This window comes from Pleurodeles waltl, chromosome 10 (assembly GCF_031143425.1).
Source record: "Pleurodeles waltl isolate 20211129_DDA chromosome 10, aPleWal1.hap1.20221129, whole genome shotgun sequence".
NCBI classification, from domain to species: Eukaryota; Metazoa; Chordata; class Amphibia; order Caudata; family Salamandridae; genus Pleurodeles; species Pleurodeles waltl.
This window is the reverse complement of record NC_090449.1, coordinates 332,128,200-332,149,348: the sequence shown is the minus strand read 5'-3', so window position 1 is coordinate 332,149,348 and position 21,149 is coordinate 332,128,200.

Sequence of the window (21,149 nt, the reverse complement as noted above, 5' to 3'; positions counted from 1 at the left end):
AATTTAATTGGGCCAGTATTCTATGTCGCTTTTGAATAGACCCCATTCTCCATACTTTCCAGGTGACAATATTGTATTCACGTATCAATGTCATTCTGAGGTATTAATATGGTTATCACTCTCTTAGCCCAACTTAGCCCTTGGCCCTCTTGATGTACTATGTATGATGTGTGTGGTGATGTCGAACTTATGAAACAGTAAACAATGCCTCTTATGAAACTTAATACTAGGCGAAGCAGAAACTGGCTTTGCCAAACTTTTGTGCAATAAAAAACCATTATTATTGCAAACCAAAGAAGAAATATACAAGGAGCCTACGCAATGGGGTTATACAAGATGTGCGCTCAGTAGTTCACGTCCGTGGCCAAAGGGTTTCTCTATGTATAACAGGAATCGCGGTGCTCAACCGCCCGGGCCGGCCTTTAAGGAGGGGAGATGTGGTCTCCACAGAAGATGGGTGCATAGTCATTACTGAAGTAGCAGGTTTTTTCATTAGAGGTCTCATGCTCTCTGTGGAGTAACAGAGGGAAATAATGCCAAGCTTCCCTCTGAGTCAGATGCGGTGGTGCTATCCATGGATGAGGGAGCTCTATGTGGGGAGGAGTCCATTCCTTGTAGAGAGTATGCTGATTGTAATGCATCAGTTTGACCTTCCAGAACTTGTAGTAGTGTCAGGCCATTTTTTTTCCGTGCCGATTATAGTCTATTGCGCTTGTCTCTGCGGGGCTGGTGGGGCTGTCTCGGGGGAGGGATACCACTATGCTCTCCAGACACTGAATGAGGGAAGGTTGCATCTAGCCAGCTACATGCGAAGTCAGGGATTTCAAAGAAGTGCGTTTTTTGGTTGAATGTGATTCGCAACTGGGCCGGGAATAATAGTGCGTATGTTATCTCTTCTGCTCATAATCTCTTTCTTACAGATTGGAAAGAAGCTCTGCGTTTCTGGTCCAACAGCGTGTAGTCTGGATACAGGGAGATTCGGGCATTATCCACCGTAATGGGGTCCAATTCCCTCGCCGCTTGTAGTATGGTATCACGATCTCTGTAGTTTAGTATCCGGGCTATCAATGGGCATGCCGGTGCTCCTGGTGGAGGTCTCTTACCCGGTATATGGTGCGCTCTTTCTATTGCGAAGTGCGGTGACAGTCGGTCCATTGCTATCTTTTTCAGCCAGTCTTCCACATATTGCGTGGGGTCTCTCCCCTCCTTTCCTTCCGGGAGACCAATTATGCGGACATTATTGCGTCGAGATCGTCCTTCTGCATCTTTGACTCTTTCCTGCAAAGCCTCTACTTGTTGCTGGAGGTGCTCGATGGCGTTTTTGTTTTCCTTGTGAGTCGGGAGGATCTCAGCGACGTTTGCTTCAGTCTGTTTTATTCTATCTGATAATTTCTTCTGGTCTTCTTTCAGGGTACTCAGTTCTATTGTAATGGAGCCCAGTTTTTTCTCTATCGCCTGTCGCAAGTCTTTGATTTCCTGCAGGATAACGTTCAGCTTATCCGTTTGGCCTCCTGATGGTATTGGCATTGGATTATCGGGGTTAGCATCTCCATGCCTTCAGGTTGCTTGCCTTTTGTGCGGCCCATTATTTTACGTCTTTGAAGCAGTTCTATTTCAGCAAATTGGTAACTTTAAACACTCAGTCCAGTCACCAGGGGAGTTTACGCAAGTTACGGTTTCTTCCCACACAGCTATAGTTAATTAATGGGCATTTGCGCTGGGAACTTTCAAATCACAAGGCAGACACCGACTGATAGTTCTCTTCCACCAAATTTAAAATCTAGGGCCTTCTTACATCGGGATGTATTTTTTCTGCTTTTAGCGTTGTAGTTGTGTCTGTTAGTTCTCTTTATTTTTTCCCCTTTTAGTATTATAGCTCACTTTTGTGTTCCACGGGCACCCCTACTTTGTCTCTTGACCGCTCATTACAAGCCATAACCCGTTTTTGATGAATCCTACTCAGTGGAGGAAGGCGGGATCCACAGCCACAGCCCTGGCTCTCTCATGCAGCATCAGTCACCGCTAACTCTCTGTCGCCTCTCCCGCTCGTCAGCGCACGCTGTTGTGATCCCGCTACACTTTCTCAGTCCCGGCCGTAATGTAAGCTTAGACAGCTTTGTATTTGCCTTTCCTTTCGCTGCACTGCACCTTGCGTTCTCTATGACATTCCACTGGAGAAGGGAGGGGGGGTGGTGTGGGGCTCCGGGTCATCAGCCTCGATAGAGCACACCGCTATGGCCCAGGTTTCTGTGCTCGGTATTGGCCACGACCGCACCCCCTACTCACCGCGGCGCGTCTCCAGTCCGACTGCCGTCTCGCCTCAGCTCAGCCACCGCGCAGCAGGCCCGGTTCCGGCAGAGTCCAGCGGCACCTTCCCATCCCCGATTGGGAGTTTAATCTTCGCTCCGTAAATGCTCTGTCATCACCCCTTAGCAGCAGACGGTCCGTTATTTGTAGATGGCCCCAATTTCACTCAGATTTATGTCATTCGGCAGGCCCGAGTCAGGAGCCCCGCGATCAAACGACCGCCATCTTGGGCGGTTAGCCACGCCCTTCACATTTCCTCTGTATCTAAACATTCCCAAGCCTCCCACCCTCAGGATAACTTAATGGCAAGGGAACTCAGAAAGCCGAGGTTGGAAGAGGCCAGGCTGAACCTTAAACAGCAGCAGCTGGCCTTAGACAGGGAATCCCTGGATGTACAGAGGGAAAGACAGAGATTGGGGTTAGTTCCCCATAGTGGCAGCAGCAGTATTTCTGATAGCAATCCTGTTAGAGAGCAAGATTCCAGAAATCTGCATAAGCTAGTCCCCCTTACAAGGAGGGGGATGACATTAACAAGTGATTTGCTGCACTGTAGCGGGCCTGTATGGTACAGTTGGTCCCTCAAAGGCAGTGGGCTGCTACCTTGTGGCTGTCGTTCACTGGTAAGGGTAGGGATAGGCTCCTTACTGTCAGAGAAAGTGATGCTAATAATTACAAAAATAAAATTGTTTGTCTGATTTGTTGCACCAGTACTTGGCAGACTCAGATCTGACCTCTCCCCAAGAATTGGGAAAGAAGGCAGACAAATGGATCAGAACAAGAGTGAACAGAAAAGTTCATACAGGGGTTAAAAGGATGGCAAAAAGAAAGATGGTGAGATTTATCAGGATAAGCAATGGGATAAGGGTAAAACCAAAGATCCTTCTTCAAATCCTAAACACTCTTCAGGGGGTGGGGATAATTCACCTTCTTCCTCTTCTTCACAACGCACACACATTAAAAAGCCTTGGTGCTATGTGTGTAAAAATAAAGACCATAGGCCAGGGGATAAGTCCTGCCCAGGTAAACCCCCTGAGCCTACCATCACTAATACACCAAACTCTAGTGCCCCTAGCAGTAGTGGTAATAGTGGTGGGACTGCTGGCAACAGTCAAAATAAGGGTGTAGTTGGGTTCACTTATGGGTCCATTATACAAACTGGGGTAGTCAGTCCCAAGACAGTTTCTGTCACACCTGGTGGCATTGGCCTTGCACAATGGCTGCTTGTCCCCTTACAATGGATAAGTACAGGCAGACAGTTTCAATAAATTGTATTTAGGCTCAGTCCTACAGGGACATAGGTGCCAGTATCACTTTGGTGACTGAAAACCTAGTGTCTCCTGCACAACACATCATTGGACAACAGTACAAGATTATTGATGTGCATAACTCCCCTAAGTTAATTCCCTTAGCTATAATTCAGTTTAGTTGGGGTGGAGTTACTGGCCCTAAGCAGGTGGTAGTATCACCTAGCTTACCTGTAGACTGTCTCTTAGGTAATGACCTAGAGGCCTCAGGTTGGGCTGAGGTAGAGTTTAATACCCATGCAGCCATGCTGGGTATCCCTGATGAATTGCTGTCTCTCATTTCTTTGGAAATGAAAAAGCAAAGGAGAGAAAAATGCCTGAAAACTCAGGATCCCTCTCCAACAACAGGTGAAAATGGTATCAAAGTATCCCCTACCCACCCTGCCATTCAGGATACCATTCCTGTGGTGGGAGAAACCTCTCCAGGGGTGGCACCTGTACCAAGGAAACCATCAGCTAGCACAGTTGTACTCCTGAGGTGGAAGTACCTCTCTGTAGGATAAATAATATTGGTGAGAAAAAGTACACCATTTTAGTTAACATAGAGCATCCCTCCAACCCTCCCAGAGAAACTGTAGTGCAGCAACCCTTCACTGCCTCACAACACTTAGGACAGCAGCCCTGCCCTAGTGTGGAGCTCATAGGACAGTATCCCTGCCCTGCTCCAACTCAAGAGAAACAGCAACCCTGTTCTCTTTTACAGCCATATGGACAAGGTTGTTGCCCAGCTATGGCTTTACTGAGACAGCATCCCTGTCTGGCATTCTCATCCTTTGATATAGGTCCAGTGGACAATTCCCACTGCTCTAAACTAAAACATACTAATAGGAACTCTGAAAATATAACTACACATTGCTGGCAGCTAAAAAACTTCAAACACGGTGGTTCACATCCCCACAGGGAAGTAACCATACAGTGGATGATAAAGGGAGTAAAAAAGTCTATTACAGAGCTACTCTCCACTTATCACCACTTAGACAATAAAGACTCAACTGGCCAAGGTTAGCCTTATTGTCCTTCATTTGGGGGGGTTTGTGTAGGAAGGTGGCCTCTTTCTAGCCTTGTTACCCCCACTTTTGGCCTGTTTGTGAGTATATGTCAGGGTGTTTTTAGTGTCTCACTGGGATCCTGCTAGCCACGGCCCAGTGCTCATAGTGAAAACCCTATGTTGTCAGTGTGTTTGATATGTGTCACTGGGTTCCTGCTAGTCAGGACCCCAGTGCTCATATGTTTGTGGCCTATATGTGTTCCCTGTGTGGTGCCTAACTGTATCACTGAGGCTCTGCTAACCAGAACCTCAGTGTTTATGCTCTCTCTGCTTTTAAATTGTCACTGCAGGCTAGTGACTAATTTTACCAATACTCATTGGCACACTGGAAAACACTTATAATTCCCTTGTATATGGTACCTAGGTACCCAGGGTATTTTGTGTTCCAGGGGATCCCTATGGGCTGCAGCATTTCTTTTGCCACCCATAGGGAGCTCAGACAATTCTTACACAGGACTGCCACTGCAGCCTGAGTGAAATAACGTCCATGTTATTTCACAGCCATTTTACACTTAAGTAACTTATAAGTCACCTATCTCTCTAACCCTCACTTGGTGAAGGTTAGGAGCAAAGGTACTTAGTGTGTGGGCACCCTGGCACTAGCCAAGGTGCCCCCACATTGTTCAGGGCAAATTCCCTGGACTTTGTGACTGCGGGGACACAATTACACACGTGCACTACATATAGGTCAATACCTATATGTAGCGTCACCATGGTAACTCCAAACATGGCCATGTAACATGTCTAGGATCGTGGACTTGTCACCCCAATACCATTCTGGTATTGGGGGGACAATTCCATGCATCCCCGGGTCTCCAGCACAGAGACTGGGTACGGCCAAACTAACTTTCCGGGGTCTCCACTGCAGCTACTGCTGCTGCCAACCCTTCAGACAGGTTTCTTCCCCCCTGGGGCCTGGGCAGCCTGGTCCCAGGAAGGCAGAACAAACAATTTCCTCTGAGAAAGGGTGTTACACCCTCTCCCTTTGGAAATAGGTGTGAAGGGCTGGGGAGGAGTAGCCTCCCCCAGCCTCTGGAAAAGCTTTGATGGGCACAGATGGTGCCCTCTCTGCATAAGCCAGTCTTCACCGGTTCAGGGATCCCCCAGCCCTGCTCTGGCGTGAAACTGGACAAAGGAAAGGGGAGTGACCACTCCCCTGACCAGCACCTGCCAGGGGAGGTGCCCAGAGCTCCTCCAGTGTGTCCCAGACCTCTGCCATCTTGGATGCAGAGGTGTGAGGGCACAATGCACAGCTCTGAGTGGACAGTGCCAGCAGGTGACGTCAGAGACTCCTCCTGATAGGTGCTTACCTTTCTCAGTAGCCAATCCTCCTCTGTGGGCTATTTAGAGTCTCTCCTGTGGGGTATTCCTTAGATAAAGAATGCAAGAGCTCACCAGAGTTCCTCTGCACTTCCCTCTTCGACTTCTGCCAAGGATCGACGATCGACCGATGACTGCTCCAGGACCCCTGCATAACCGCAACAAAGTAGCAAGAAGACTACCAGCAACATTGTAGCGCCTCATCCTGACCGGCTTTCTCAACTGTTTCCTGGTGGTGCAGGGTTGTCTGCCTTCACCCTCCACTAGAAGCCAAGAAGAAATCTCCAGTGGGTCGACGGAATATTCCCCCTGCCAACGCAGGCACCAAACTTCTGCATCACCGGTCCTCTGGGTCCCCTCTCATCCTGATGAGTGTGGTCCCTGGAACACAGAAGCTGGGTCCAAGTGTCTTCCACAGTCCAGTGGCCCTTCTGTCCAAATTTGGTGGAGGTAAGTCCTTGCCTCCCCACGCCAGACAGTAATCCTGTGTACTGCGTGAACAGCAGCTGCCCGGCTTCTGTACACTTTTGAAAGACTTCCTTCATGCACAGCCTAGCCCAGTTCCCCAGCACTCTGTCCTGCATTGCCCAACTCGATGAGTTGGACTCCAACGTCGTGGGACTCTCCTTTGTGACTCTGAGTCGACCGCTGTCCTCAGATCTTCTAAGTGCCTGTTCAGGTGCTTCTGTGGGTGCTGCCTGCTTTTGCATGGGCTCTCTGAGTTGATGAGTGCCCCCTCTATCTCCTCCTCCAAGGGGCAACCTCCTGGTCGTTCCTGTGCCCTAGCAGCACCCAAAACCCTCAACCGCGATTCCTGCAGCTAGCAAGGCTTGCTTACTGTCTGTCTGCGTCGAAACAACTGTGCATCCTCCAGCACGCCGTAGGACATCTTCTGACCAAAGGAGAAGTTCCTGGCACCTTCTGTCGTTGCAGAATCTTCAGCTTCTTCCACCCAGAGGCAGCCCTTTTGCACCTTCATGCGGGGTTTAGTGGGCTCCTGCCCCCCCTGGACACTTGCGGGACTCTTGCACTTGGCCACCTACCTTTACAGGTCCTCAGGTCCAGAAATCCATCTTCAGTGCTTTGCAGTCAGTTGTTGTCTTTGCAGAATCCCCTATCTGTCTTTCTGGGGTAGTAGGGCAACTTTACTCCTACTTTTCAGGGTCTTGGGGTGGGGTATTTTGGACACTCTTAGTGTTTTCTTACTCTCCCACAGACCCTGTACACACTACTCTAGGCCTGGGGTCCATTTGTGGTTCGCATTCCACTTTTGGAGTATATGGTTTGTGTTGCCCATAGGCCTATTTTCTCCAATTGCATTCTATTATGTTCTACAGTGTTTCCACTACTTTTCTAAGTGTTTTACTTACCTGATTTTGGTTTGTGTGTATATTTTGTGTATTTTACTTACCTCCTAAGGGAGTATATCCTCTAAGATACTTTTGGAATATTGGTGGTAATTACAACCCTGGCGGTCGGTGTTAAAGCGGCGGTAAGACCGCCAACAGGCCGGCGGTAAAAAAAATGGAATTACGATCATGGCGGAAACTGCCAACATAGACAACCACTTTAACACTCTGACCGCCACAGCGGTACAAACAAACAGCTTGGCGGTCACCGCCAACAGACAGGCGGAGGACAATATACCGGCCACAGAATTACAACCCACCAATATGCCACCTTTTCCGGGGCGGATTCACCGTGAACAAAAACAAGGCGGAAACAGGACTTCGAAGGGAAAACGCTCACCTCTACACACCCCACGAGGAACTAGGACGCCATGGAACCAGAGCTCCAGATTTTTCCAGTCTTTATCTTCATGCTCCTCTACCAGGAGCACCAACGCTGGCGGCGAAGACCACGTTGAGTACTGCACCTACGACACAGGGGAGGGGGGAGGGAAAAAAACAGTGACACACACATGCAATACGCAACACCCCCACCCTCACCTATGACAACACACACACCAATACATCATGATACATCACAGTTACCCCCCCCGACCCCACCTGGAAGAATGCAAGGACAAAAGGAAATTAGTCAAATTATTGTGATATATTCAAAAACATGATTCGAAAATATTTACAAATATATACATTTATAGTATATACAATTAAATACACCAAGAACACAAGTCCAAGGTATTCCACCATCATAGTCCGTGGATCACTGGGCCCAAAAGGCATGGGCGAGGCCCACACAAGATACCCCATCAAGACGGAGGGAACACTGCAGGGGCATCAGATAGAAACAAAACAGGCACCTCAGGGGGAAGGGAAGGGGGGCACCTCAGCCGGTCGAGTGCATGACGCAAAATCCACGAGGGGGCCCCATGCCCACTGTTCAATCCTGGGGAGTGCAAAGCCACAGTCCCTTAAGTCTCTACAGTGGGTGGTTTGCCCACTGCTATATCCTGGGGAGTGCAAAGCCACAGTCTCTCAAGTCTCTACAGTGGGTGGTTTGCCCACTGTTCAATCCTGGGGAGTGCAAAGCCACAGTCTCTCAAGTCTCTACAGTGGCTGGTTTTCCCACTGTTCAATCCTGGGGAGTGCAAAGCCACAGTCTCTCAAGTGGATAACAGTCTCCACTGGTTCTGGAGGAGTCTTTGGCAGTGGTGCTTGTGGCGGCGGAATCTTTGGCAGCGGTGCTTGTGGCGGTGGTGTCTTTGGCAGCGGTTCAGCTGCTGGCAGTCCTGTCTGTGGCAGTGGGGCTGCTGGCGGTCGCCTCCTGGGCAGTGGGGCTGCTGCTGGCGGTCCTGTCTGGGGCAGCGGGGCTGCTGGCGGTCGCCTCCTGGGCAGCGGGGCTGCTGCTGGCGGTCCTGTCTGGGGCAGCGGGGCTGCTGGCGGTCGCCTCCTGGGCAGCGGGCTGCTGCTGGTGGTCCTGTCTGGAGCAGCGGGGCTGTTGGTGGTCGCCTCCTGGGCAGCGGGGCTGATGGCGGTCTTCTCTGCCGTGCTGATCTTCCCAGACTTGCCGGTTTTCTTGTGCCCCTTCCCCACCTTGGAAGGTGTCGCAGCTGAGTCCACAATCCCAACTGTACCCCTGGGAGCGGCTTTGGTGGCTGGTGTCTTCCCCTTCTCCCGCCGGGCACTGGCCAACTTTTGATGCTTGACAGGTGGGGGACTGTCCGTGCTGTGGCTCCTTGCCACACTGGCTGCCCTGCTGCCTGGTGCACTCCAGAATCCAGTGACTACTGGCATCACTGGTCCCGCCAATGTTGTGGCTGAGGTACTAGGTTGGGACCTGGAGAGTTGGGCCCTAGGAGACTGACGGGGAAGGGGAGGTGAGGGAAAGAGGTCAAGGGTGGACAGGAAAAGTTTCTTAGGAACACTGGGACGGGTAGATGGAGGGGGTTTGGGAGTGGAGGAAGAGGGAGTGGTCGTAGGAGGTGTACGTTTGGTGACTTTGGGTGAAGGTGCATGGACAGGAGGCTGTCGTGAGGTGGATGGCTGTAGGGTAGGTGTGTGGCTGCATTTGTGTACCTTGGGCATGGGCTCACAGACACACTGGGAGAGGACACAGGGGATGTGTGAATGGTAGCGGGGTATGGTGGTGGGTGTGCCGGTGAGGGACGTAGTTGCTGAAGATGTGGTGCACGCAGGTGTGAGTGGAGACGAGACTGGGAGGGAGGAGGGAGACAAGGAGGAGGGGGACACAGTGGAGGAAGTGGATGTTGGTATGTCTGCATGTGTGTGATGCTTGCGTGAGTGCCTGTGGGATGTGTGGTGCTTATGTTTGCCGGAACTTCCTTTGTGTGTTGAGGTGGGTGCATGCTGGTCTGATGGTGTGCTTGGGATAGGCTGAGGTACTGGGGTGTGGGCCTGGGTGGAGGAAGTTGGAGGGAGGAGGCTAGAGACAGGGACAATGGCTACCATCAGTGCTGAGGCCAGAGTCTGAAAAGCTTGCTGAAGGGCTGCCTGACCAGAATGAATGCCCTCCAGGAATGCATTGGTTTGTTGCAACTACCTCTCTACACCCTGGATGGCATTGAAAATGGTAGACTGACCAACAGGAGGGAACTGCGCAGGTCAATGGCCTCCTCACTGAGGGCAGCAGGGGTGACAGGGACAGGGCCTGAGGTGCCTGGGGCGAAGGTGATGCCCACCTGCTAGGAGGGTGGTGCTGGAGGGGGGGTGGCTGCTGTACCTGTAGATGCGGGAGGCCCAGATGGGTCCACCACCACAAGGGAGCTCCCATCAGAGGAGGAGTCCGTATAGCTGGTGTCAGTTCCTGTCCCCGCCGTGGAGCTCCCCTCGCCCTCCTTCCCACTGGTGAATTCGGAGTCCGTAGTCTCGCCCTCCAGGGCCGTGTGGGATGCTGCTTCCTCCTGCCTCGGTGCCACTGCTCCTCCGCCAGATGATGCTAATGCACACAAGTACAGGGAAACCACAAAAAGGGGGGGAGATAGAAGAAAGACATGTTGAGTGCATGCAATACCACTACCGTTGGCGGACACGACAGACACAGAAGCCCCTTGCACTAGGCCGCGCACTTGGGGTCCACTATTCATACCTGGGACATGGCTTACAAGGCTATGGCCGATTTCTGCAAACATGGATATCACAGGAGCCTGACTAGGTGTAGTTGGCACTGTAGCCAGGTGGGGTGGGGTGACACAGGGTCTGCCTGAAAAAGGGAACTTCACTAACAAACTCGCCCTGGCCTAGGGGAACCCACACCCCACCTCCCAAACCCAGACACCTACAATGCACGCTGAATCAGCTGAATGAGAGTGTACTCACCCCTTGTTGCTGCTGTGCTGTCCTCAAGCGCCCATCCAACTCCGGGTACACCACCACAAGGATCCTGAACATCAGGGGGGTCATGGTGCGACAGACACCCCTCCCACGTTGGGAGGCCATCCCCAGCTGGGCCTCCGCCGTCTTCTTGCTCCAGCGGCGAATGTCCTCCCATTTTTTCCGGCAGTGGGTGCTCCGTCTGTGGTAGACCCCCAGGGTCTGGACATCCTTGGCGACGGCACGCCAAATATCCTTCTTCTGGTGGGCGTTGACCTACAGGAATTGTACAGGGGAAAAAGAGAAGTTATTACCAACTACACCGTCACAGTCATTGGCCCGCATCCCTACCCTTGCCATGTGGCACATGCACTCACCGCCTCATTCTCCACCCCCATCTTTCATCCATCCCACTCCACACAGGCATTGCCCATACAGCATGCTCCCAGTGTACTTACCTGCTTGTCTGGAGGACCATAGAGTAGCGTGTACTGGGGGAGGACCCCCCCCACTAACTTCTCCAACTCCTCCAAAGTAAAGGCATGGGCCCTTTCCCCAGACGCACGAGCCATTGTCTCTTCCAGACTGACGTCACAGCAGCACTTGCAGTGTAGGTCCTCTCCTGTTCAAGATCAGGTATCGAGTGATTGCACAGATAGAAAATGGCAGTCACGTCCGCGGCGGTGCGTACCGTCACCGCCGGCGTACATCGTCATTGGCTCCTGGGACCCATAAGGTCCAATGTTAACCAATGCAGAATTGCGCCGCGGTCTTTGACCGCCTACCGCAACGGTGTACAATGCCAGCGCAGTTACCTCATATCCCATTGTCCCACTTTACAGGTCAGGCAGCTGCCATTTCAGGGGCCCACATGGCTTTATTTTTTACTGCGTCACACATACCTAGGCCTTGGCTCAACACTCCTACAGGCACATTTTGGGTTATGTATAGTTTTCTGAGTGAGCTGTGTGTACGTACCTCAGAGGTGGTTGACTCTGTGCTGGCTGTTCTCCTCCATAGGCACAGTCCACTAGGGCATGTTAGGAGATGACGGCATCCTCCAGTGTACAGACCGCTGGTGGGCCTGTCGACAATGGAGGAAAGACATGTAATCATCACCTACAGGCTTGATCGTACCACAATCCAGGAACTGTGTGTCCAGTTGGAGCCAGACCTGATGTCAGCCATCCGCCATCCCACAGGAATCCCCCCTCAAGTGCAGGTGCTGTCAGTACTCCATTTCCTTGCAAGTGGGTCATTTCAAACAACAGTGGCCATAGCATCAGGGATGTCCCAGCCTATGTTTTCCAACGTGTTGTCCAGAGTGTAGTCTACCCTGCTGAAACACATGCAGAGCTACATCGTTCTCCCTCAGGTGGAGGATTTGCCTACAATGAAAGGTGACTTCTGTGCCCTGGGACATATCCCCAACACTATAGGTGCCATTGTTGGGACTCATGTGGCCTTGGTTCCCCCCCCGCAGGAGTGAACAGATGTACAGAAACCTGAAGAGTTATCATTCGATGAATGTGCAGATGGTGTGTTTGGCAGACCAGTAGATCTCCCATGTTAATGCCAAATTCCCTGGCTCAGTGCATGACGCTTACATCCTGCGGAATAGCAGCATCCCTTATGTGATGGGGCAACTCCAGAGGCACCGTGTGTGGCTATTAGGTGAGCACCTGGAACCAAATCAGTATGAATAGTTGTCTGGGTATATCCCTAGGAGTTAGTGTGTGTCTAACAGTTGTCCCTCACCATTTGCAGGTGACTCTGCTTACCCCAACCTGTCATGGCTACTGACCCCAGTGAGGAATCCCAGGACAAGTGCAGAGGAATGCTACAATGAGGCCCATGGGCGAACTAGGAGGATTATAGAGCGGACCTTCGGCCTCCTGAAGGCCAGGTTCCGGTGCCTCCATATGACAGGTGGTTCCCTATTCTACTCACCAAAGAAGGTGTGCCAGATCATCGTGGCCTGCTGTATGCTTCACAACTTGGCTTTGCGATGACGGGTGCCTTTTCTGCAGGAGGATGGTCCAGATGGAGGTGTTGTGGCAGCTGTGGAGCCTGTGGAAGGTGAAGACGAGGAAGCAGAAGAAGAGGACATCGACAACAGGAACTTGGTGATCCTGCAATACTTCCAGTGAGACACAGGTAAGAAGACAAACCTGCCTGCTACATGTACTTTAACACTACTACCTCTCTACTGTCTGTCCTTTGCACCCAGTGTATGGCCACTGAGTTGTCACTTTCCCTTACCATTTCACAGATGTGGGTCCCACTGTGTGACATCTGCTTTGTTTCCTCATGGACTAGAGGTGTGTGACATAGGTATGTTGACATTACATTTGAAAGAGCATTTTGTCACTGTAATTGGTAATACACTAATTCGAAATCACAGACAGACTCCAGACAGTTCTGTGCTTTAAAGGTGTTTATTTTAGTGCTCAATATTGGAGGGGGTTGTAAAATGGTGAGGGGTGATGGTGGAGGAATGTCCATGGCAGAATCCAGTCTATTAGTCTCACAGGTGCATTGTCCAAAGGGGCATTGGAAGTGGAGCTGGGGCAGTTTGAGGATGGACAGGGTGACAAGGTGGGACAAAAGGATGACAATCAGGGTGGTCTCATTTCTTGGCGGGGGTCTTGGCATCGTTCTCTGTCTTTGTCCTGGATCTCAGGGACCGTTTGCGGGGTGGTTCTCCATCTGCAGGGGGTGGGGTGCTGGTGTGGTGGTCCTGTGGCAGTGCCTCCTGTCCACTAGAGCCAGCCTAGTTCATCATCCAGGCTAGTGTCAGGGGCCCCTTGTTGTACCACAGTGTCCCTCCTGGTGTTGAGGACTTCCTTCAGCACCCCTACGATGGTGCCCAGGGTGGAATTGATTGATTTGAGTTCCTCCCTGAACCCCAAATACTGTTCCTCCTGCAGCCGCTGGGTCTCCTGAAACTTGCCCAGTACCGTTTCCATCGTCTCCTGGGAATGATGGTAGGCTCCCATGATGTTGGAGAGGGCCTAGTGGAGAGTGGGTTCCCTGGGCCTGTCCTCCCCCTGTCGCACAGCAGCCCTCTCAGTTCCCCTCTTTCCCTGGGCCTCTGTCCCCTGAACCGTGTGCCCACTGCCACTGCCCCCAGGTCCCTGTTGTTGTTGGGGTGGTGGGTTCGCCTGGGTTCCCTGTAGTGGTGGACACACTGCTGATTGACGTGTCCTGGGGACAGAGGTATGGGCCCGCTGGGTGGGTGCTGTGCTGGTGTTTCCAGAGGGGGCAAGCTCTGTGGTGGCCTGTGCCTGTGTGAGGGGTACCGACTGTCCCTAGGTCCCAGATGGGCAGGGCTGGTCGTCTAGATCCAGTTGGACGGAGCTGCTGTCATCACTGTGGGTAGGGGTCCTGCAGGGGTGTAAAAGCATGATTATTGCATCTGTGTGTGCCATGGTGTGCAATGGGTGGGTGACCGTGTACCCCAGTGCTTGCATTCCTGTGTGGGACCTTGTGTGATGATGGTTTAGTGGGGTGTATGGATATGTGCAGTGGCCATGCTTTGGTGATGGGTGTCCATGCTTTGGTGTTGCATGCAGGGCTTGGTGTTGGGATGGGTGGTTTGTGATATTGGGACATTTGTGAGGAGTTGGAGTGATGTGGGTGAGGGCGAGGGTGGGGGTATGTGATAGCATGCAGGTAGGGTGGGGCATCTAATAGTTAAGACTTGACTTACCAGAGTCCATTCCCCCATCTACTCCTGCGAGGCCCTCAGGATGCAGAATAGCCAAGACTTGCTCCTCCCATGTTGTTAGTTGTGGGGGAGGAGGTGGGGGTCCGCCACCAGTCCTATGAACCGCAAGGTGGTGTCTTGAGACCACGGAACGCACCTTCCCCTATAGGTCGTTCCACCTCTTCCTGTTGTCATCCCTATTTCTTGGGTGTTGTCCCACTGCGTTGACCCTGTCCACTATTCTTCGCCATAGCTCCATCTTCCTAGCTATGGAGGTGTGCTGCACCTGTGATCCGAATAGCTATGGCTCTCCCCGGATGATTTCCTCCACCATGACCCTGAGCTCCTCCTCAGAGAACCTCGGGTGTCTTTGCCGTGCCATGGGGTGGTGTGGGTGATGTGTGGGTTGGTGTGGGGTGATATTTAGTGGCGTGTTGTGTGAGGTGCGTGGATGTTGTGTGAGTGATGGTGTTGAGTGCCTGTGGATGCTTGTTTGTAGAATGTGGTGTCTTTCTCTGGCCTTCTTTCAAATTTTTGGTAGTAGGGGTTTGTGGGTGTTGTGGGTGTGTGTTTTATATTGTATTGGGTGTGTGGGAGTGGTGTGTGTATGTGTATCAGGTGTGTGTATTTGGATTTGTCCAATGTGGTAGTGTTTTGTAAATGTGTGTGTAGTTTGAGAGCGGCGGTGTGTACCGCCAATGGAATACCGCGGTTGAAAGACCGCCGCGTGGATTCGTGGGTCGTGATAGTGTGGGTGTATTCCTGTTGGCGTGACGGTGGAGGTTTTGTTTTCGCCAGTTTATCACTGACCTTTGGTGTGGCGGACTTGTGTGGGTGTCTAAATTTTGGCAGATTCCAAGCTGTGGGTCATAATGACTGTGGAGGAATTCCGTGGCTGCGGCGGTGTGTTGGCGGTCTTCTGCACGGCGGTAAGCGGCTTTTACCGACAATGTTGCAATGACCCCCATTGTCACTAAAATAAAGTACCTGTATTTTTAGTATCTCTGAGTATTGTGTTTTTCTTATGAGATAGTGCTATATGATACAAGTGGTATAGTAGGAGCTTTGCATGTCTCCTAGTTCAGCCTAAGCTACTCTGCAATAGCTACCTCTATCAGCCTAAGCTGCTAGAACACTACTAATCTACTAATAAGGGATAACTGGACCTGGCACAAGGTGTAAGTACCACTAGGTACCCACTATAAGCCAGGCCAGCCTCCTACATTGGTGGTGCAGCGGTGGGATAAGTACTTGTAACTGCTTTACCAGTTTGTCATTGGTGCTTTTCATAAGAAAAACATATACAAAATACTTCAGAATATACACAGTAACCTAACCAGTTTAACTTTCCTTCTCTAAAACGTTTTCAAAAAAGTTTCTGAAAAGTTTCTGAAAACTTTCAAAAGTTTTCAAAAGTTTGAAAAAGTTTATCACTGTTGTTTTAAAAGTTCCAACAACTTTTTTCTCTCGCTGTCCTAAACCTTTTCTATCATGTCTGCAGTAGAGCTTACTCCCACAGTTGTCCAGGCAACATATGGGAATCTAAACTTTAAAAGTTTGAGGGGTCTCTGCATTGAAAAGGGTTTAGCAATCGGTAAGAATCCTACAAAAGATCTTCTCCTTAGCCTTCTCCTAGAAAGTGACCACAACCAGTCTGGCCCATCCAAGGATCATGAGGTAGAGGAAGGGGGTACCCAGCCAGACTCAGAGGAGTCCCCTGAGGATGCTGGGGAGGGTTCTTCCAAGGACCTGCCATCTAACAGGCCACCTAGTGACACTGGCATTGGGAGGGGGTCACTCACTAGAAGGGCACCTTTCACTCCTAAAGGTCAGGTTACTAGAGTCCAGCCAGTTATGGACAGATCTCTCTCTGCCAATTCCCACATTTCTTCTGTGTGTCACAATTCCCAAGCCTCCCACCCTGACGATAACTTAATGGAAAGGGAACTCAGAAAGCTGAGGGTGGAAGAGGCCGGGCTCAAGCTTAAACAGCAGCAGCTGGCCTTAGACAAGGAATCTCTGGATGTGGAAAGAGATAAGAAGAGGTTGGGGTTAGTTCCCCATGGTGCCAGCAGCAGTGTTTTTGATAGTAATCCTGTTAGAGAGCAAGATTCCAGAAACCTGCATAAGATAACCCAACCTTACAAGGAGGGGGATGACATTAACAAGTGTTTTGCTGCACTTGAGAGGGCCTGTATGGTACAGTTGGTCCCTCAAAGGCAGGGGCTGCTATCTTGTGGCTATCTTTCACTGGTAAGGGTAGGGATAGGCTCCTTACTGTCAGAGAAAGTGATGCTAATAATTACAAAGTTTTGAAAGATGCACTCTCGGATGGATTTGGCTTAACCACTGTACAATACAGGATTACGTTCAGAGACACATGAAAAGAGTGCTTTCAAGATTGGACAGACTTTGTAGACTGTTCAGTGAAGGCCTTGGAGGGTTGGGTGCATGGCAGTAAGGTGATTGACTATGGAAGCCTATATAATCTAATCCTGAGAGAGCATTATTTGAACAATTGTGTGTCTGATTTTTTGCACCAGTACTTGGTAGACTCAGATCTGACCTCTCCCCAAGAATTGGGAAAGAAGGCAGACAAATGGGTCAGAACAAGAGTGAACAGAAAAGTTCATACAGGAGGTGACAAGGATGGCAAGAAGAAAGATGGTGAGAAATCTCAGGATAAGCATGGGATAAAGGTAAAACTAAAGTTCCTTCTTCAAATCCTAAACACTCTTCAGGGGGTGGAGATAAATCATCTTCTTCCTCTTTTTCACAACCCACACATATTAAAAAGCCTTGGTGCTATGTGTGTAAAAATAAAGGCCATAGGCCAGGGGATAAGTTCTGCCCAGGTAAACCACCTGAGCCTACCACCACTAATGCATCAAACTCTAGTGCCACTAGCAGTAGTGTTAATAGTAATGGGACTGCTGGCAACAGTCAAAATAAGGGTGTAGTTGGGTTCACTTTTGGGTCCTTTATAGAAACTGAGGTAGTCAGTCCCAAGACAGTTTCTGTCACACCTAGTGGCATTGGCCTTGCCACACTGGCTGCTTGTCCCCTTACAATGGATAAGTACAGGAAGACAGTTTCAATAAATGGTGTTGAGGCTCAGGCCTACAGGGACACAGGTGCCAGTATCACTTTGGTTACTGAAAACCTAGTGTCTCCTGCACAGCACATCATTGGACAACAATACAAGATTATTGATGTCCACAACTCCACTAAGTTCCTTCCCTTAGCTATAATTCAGTTTAGTTGTGGTGGAGTTACTGGCCCTAAGCAGGTGGTAGTATCACCTAGCTTACCTGTAGACTGTCTCTGACCTAGAGGCCTCAGGTTGGGCTGAGGAGGAGTTTAATACCCATGCTGGTTATCCCTGAGGATTTGCTTCCTCTCATTTCAGCTGAAATGAAAAAGCAAAGGAGAGAAAAAGGCCTGAAAACTCAGGATCCTTCTCCAGCAACAGGTAAAAAGGGGATCAAAGTATCCCTACCCACCCTACCATTCAGGATACCATTCCTGTGGTGGGAGAAACCTCTCCTGGGGTGGCACCTGTACCAAGGGAACCATCAGCTAGCACAGCTGTACTCCCTGAGGTAGAAGTACCTCTCTGTGAGATAACTAATATTGGTGAGAAAAAGTGCACCACTTTAGTTAACATGGAGCATCCCTCCACCCCTCTCAGAGAAACTTTAGTGCAGCAACCCTGCACTGCCTCACAACACTTAGGACAGCAGCCCTGCCCTAGTGTGGAGCTCATAGGACAGCATCCCTGCCCTGCTCCAACTCAAGAGAAACAGCAACCCTATTCTCTCTTACAGCCATATGGACAAAGTTTTTGCCCAGCTATGCCTTTATTGAGACAGCATTGTCTGGCATTCTCATCACTTGATATAGGTCCAGTGGACAGTTCCCACTGCTCTAAACTTAAACATACTAATAGGAACTCTGAGAATATTACTTCACGCTGTTGGCTAGACTCAACTGGCCAAGGTTAGCCTTATGGTCCTTCATTTGGGGGAGGCGGTTGTAGGAAAGTAGCCTCTTTCTAGCCTTGTTACCCCCACTTATGGCCTGTTTCTGAGTATATGTCAGGGTGTTTTTACTGTCTCACTGGGATCCTGCTAACCAGGACCCCAGTGCTCATAGTGGAAAACCTATTTTGTCAGTGTGTTTGATATGTGTCACTGGAACCCTGCTAGCCAGGACCCCAGTGCTCATAGTTTGTGGCCTATATGTGTTCCCTGTGTGGTGCTTAACTGTATCCCTGAGGCTCTGCTAACCAGAACCTCAGTGTTTATGCTCTCTCTGCTTTTAAAATTGTCTCTGCAGGCTAGAGACTAATTTTACCAATTCTGATTGGCACACTGGAACACCCGTATAATCCCCTAGTATATGGCACCTAGGGTACCCAGGGTATTGGGGTTCCAGGAGATCTCTATGGGCTGCAGCATTTCTTTTGCCACCCATAGGGAGCTCAGACAATTCTTACACAGGACTGCCACTGCAGCCTGAGTGAAATAACGTCCACGTTATTTCACAGCCATTTTACTCTGCGCTTAAGTAACTTAGAAGTCACCTATATGTCTAACCCTCACTTAGGGAAGGTTAGGTGCAAAGTTACTAAGTGTGAGGGCACCCTGGCACTAGCCAAGGCGCCCCCACATTGTTCACAGCAATTTCCCCGGACTCTGTGAGTGCGGGGACACCATTACACGTGTGCACTACATATAGGTTAATACCTATATGCAGCTTTACAATGGTAACTCCGAACATGACCATGTAACATGTCTAAGATCATGGAATTGTACCCCCAAGCCAAATCTGGTATTGGGGGGCCAATCCCATGCATCCCAAGGGCTCCAGCATGGACCCCGGGTACTGCCAAACTAGTTCTCTGGGGTTGTTTCTGCAGCTGCTGCCAACCCTCAGACAGGTTTCTGCCCCCCTGGGGCCTGGGCAGCCCAGTCCCAGGAAGGCAGAACAAAGGATTTACTCAGAGAGACGGTGTTACACCCTCTCCCTTTGGAAATAGGTGTTAAGGGCCTGAGAGGAGTGGCCTCTCCTGGCCTCTGGAAATGCTTTGAAGGGCACAGAGGGTGCCCTCCTTGCATAAGCCAGTGTACACCGGTTCAGGGAGACCCCAGCCCCTGCTCTGGCACGAAACTGGACAAAGGAAAGGGGAGTGACCACTCCCCTGTCCATCACCACCCCAGGGATGGTGCCCAGAGCTCCTCCAGTGTGTCCCAGACCTCTTCCATCTTGAATGCAGAGGTGTGAGGGCACAATGGAGAACTCTGAGCGGTCAGTGCCAGCAGGTGACATCAGAGACCCCTCCTGATAGGCTCTTACCTGGTTAGGTAGCCAATCCTCCTCTGAGGGCTATTTAGGGACTCTCTTGTGGGTTTCTCGTCAGATAACAAGTGCAAGAGCTCACCAGAGTTCCTCTGCACTTCCCTCTTCAACTTCTGCCAAGGATCGACCTCTGACTGCTCCAGGACGCCTGCAAAACTGCAACAAAATAGTTAGAAGACCACCAGCACCAATGTAGCGCCTAATCGTGCCGGCTTTCTCTACTGATTCCTGGTGCTGCATGCTCTGAGGGCTGTCTGCCTTCACCCTGCACTGGAAGCCAAGAAGAAATCTCCTGTGGGTTGACTGAATCTTCCCCCTGCTACTGCAGGCACCAAACTTCTGCATCACCAGTCCTCTGAGTCCCCTCTCATCTTGACGAGCGTGGTCCCTGGAACACAGGAGCTGGATCCATGTGACCCTGACAGTCCAGTGGTCCTTCTGTCCAAATTTGGTGGAGGTAAGTCCTTGCCTCCCCACGCCAGACAGTAATCCTGTGTACTGTGTGAACTGCAGCTGCTAGGGCTTCTGTGCACTTTTGAAAGGATTCCTTTCTGCACAGCCTAGCCCACGTCCCCAGCACTCCGTCCTGGATTGCCCAACTCGCTGAGTTGGAGTCCGACTTCGTGGGACCCTCTTTTGTTGGGCTGAGATGACCGCTGTGCTCAGATTTTCTGAATGCCTGTTCAGGTGCTTCTGCATGGGCTCTCTCTATTCCTGAGTACCCCCTCTGTCTCCTCCTCCAAGGGGCGACCTCCTGGTCCTTCCTGGGCCCTGGCAGCACCCAAAATCTTGAACCGTGACTCTTGCAGCTAGAAAGGCTTGTTTGCGATATTTCTATGAGGAAACAACTCTTCATACTCCAGCACGCCGTAGGACATCTTCTGACCAAAGGAGAAGTTCCTGGCACCTTCCGTTGTTGCAGAATCTTTGGCTTCTTCCACTCAGAGTCAGCCCTTTTGCCCCTTCCTCTGGGGTTTAGTGGGCTCCTGCCCCCCCTGGACACTTGCGTGACTCTTGGACTTGGTCCCCTTCCTTTGCAGGTCCTCAGGTCCACGAATCCGTCCTCAGTGCTTTGCAGTCAGTTGTTGTCTTTGCAGAATCCCCTATCTCGACTTTACTGAGGTAGTAGGGTAATTTTACTCCTACATTTCATGGTCTTGGGGTGTGGTATCTTGGACACCCTTAGTCTTTTCTTACACTCCCAGTGACCCTCTACACACTACACTAGGCCTGGGGTCCATTCGTGGTGCACATTCCACTTTTGGAGTATATGGTTTGTGTTGCTCCTAAGCCTATTTTCTCCTGTTGCATTCTATTGTGTTCTACAGTGTTTGCACTACTTTTCTAAGTGTTTTACTTACCTGATT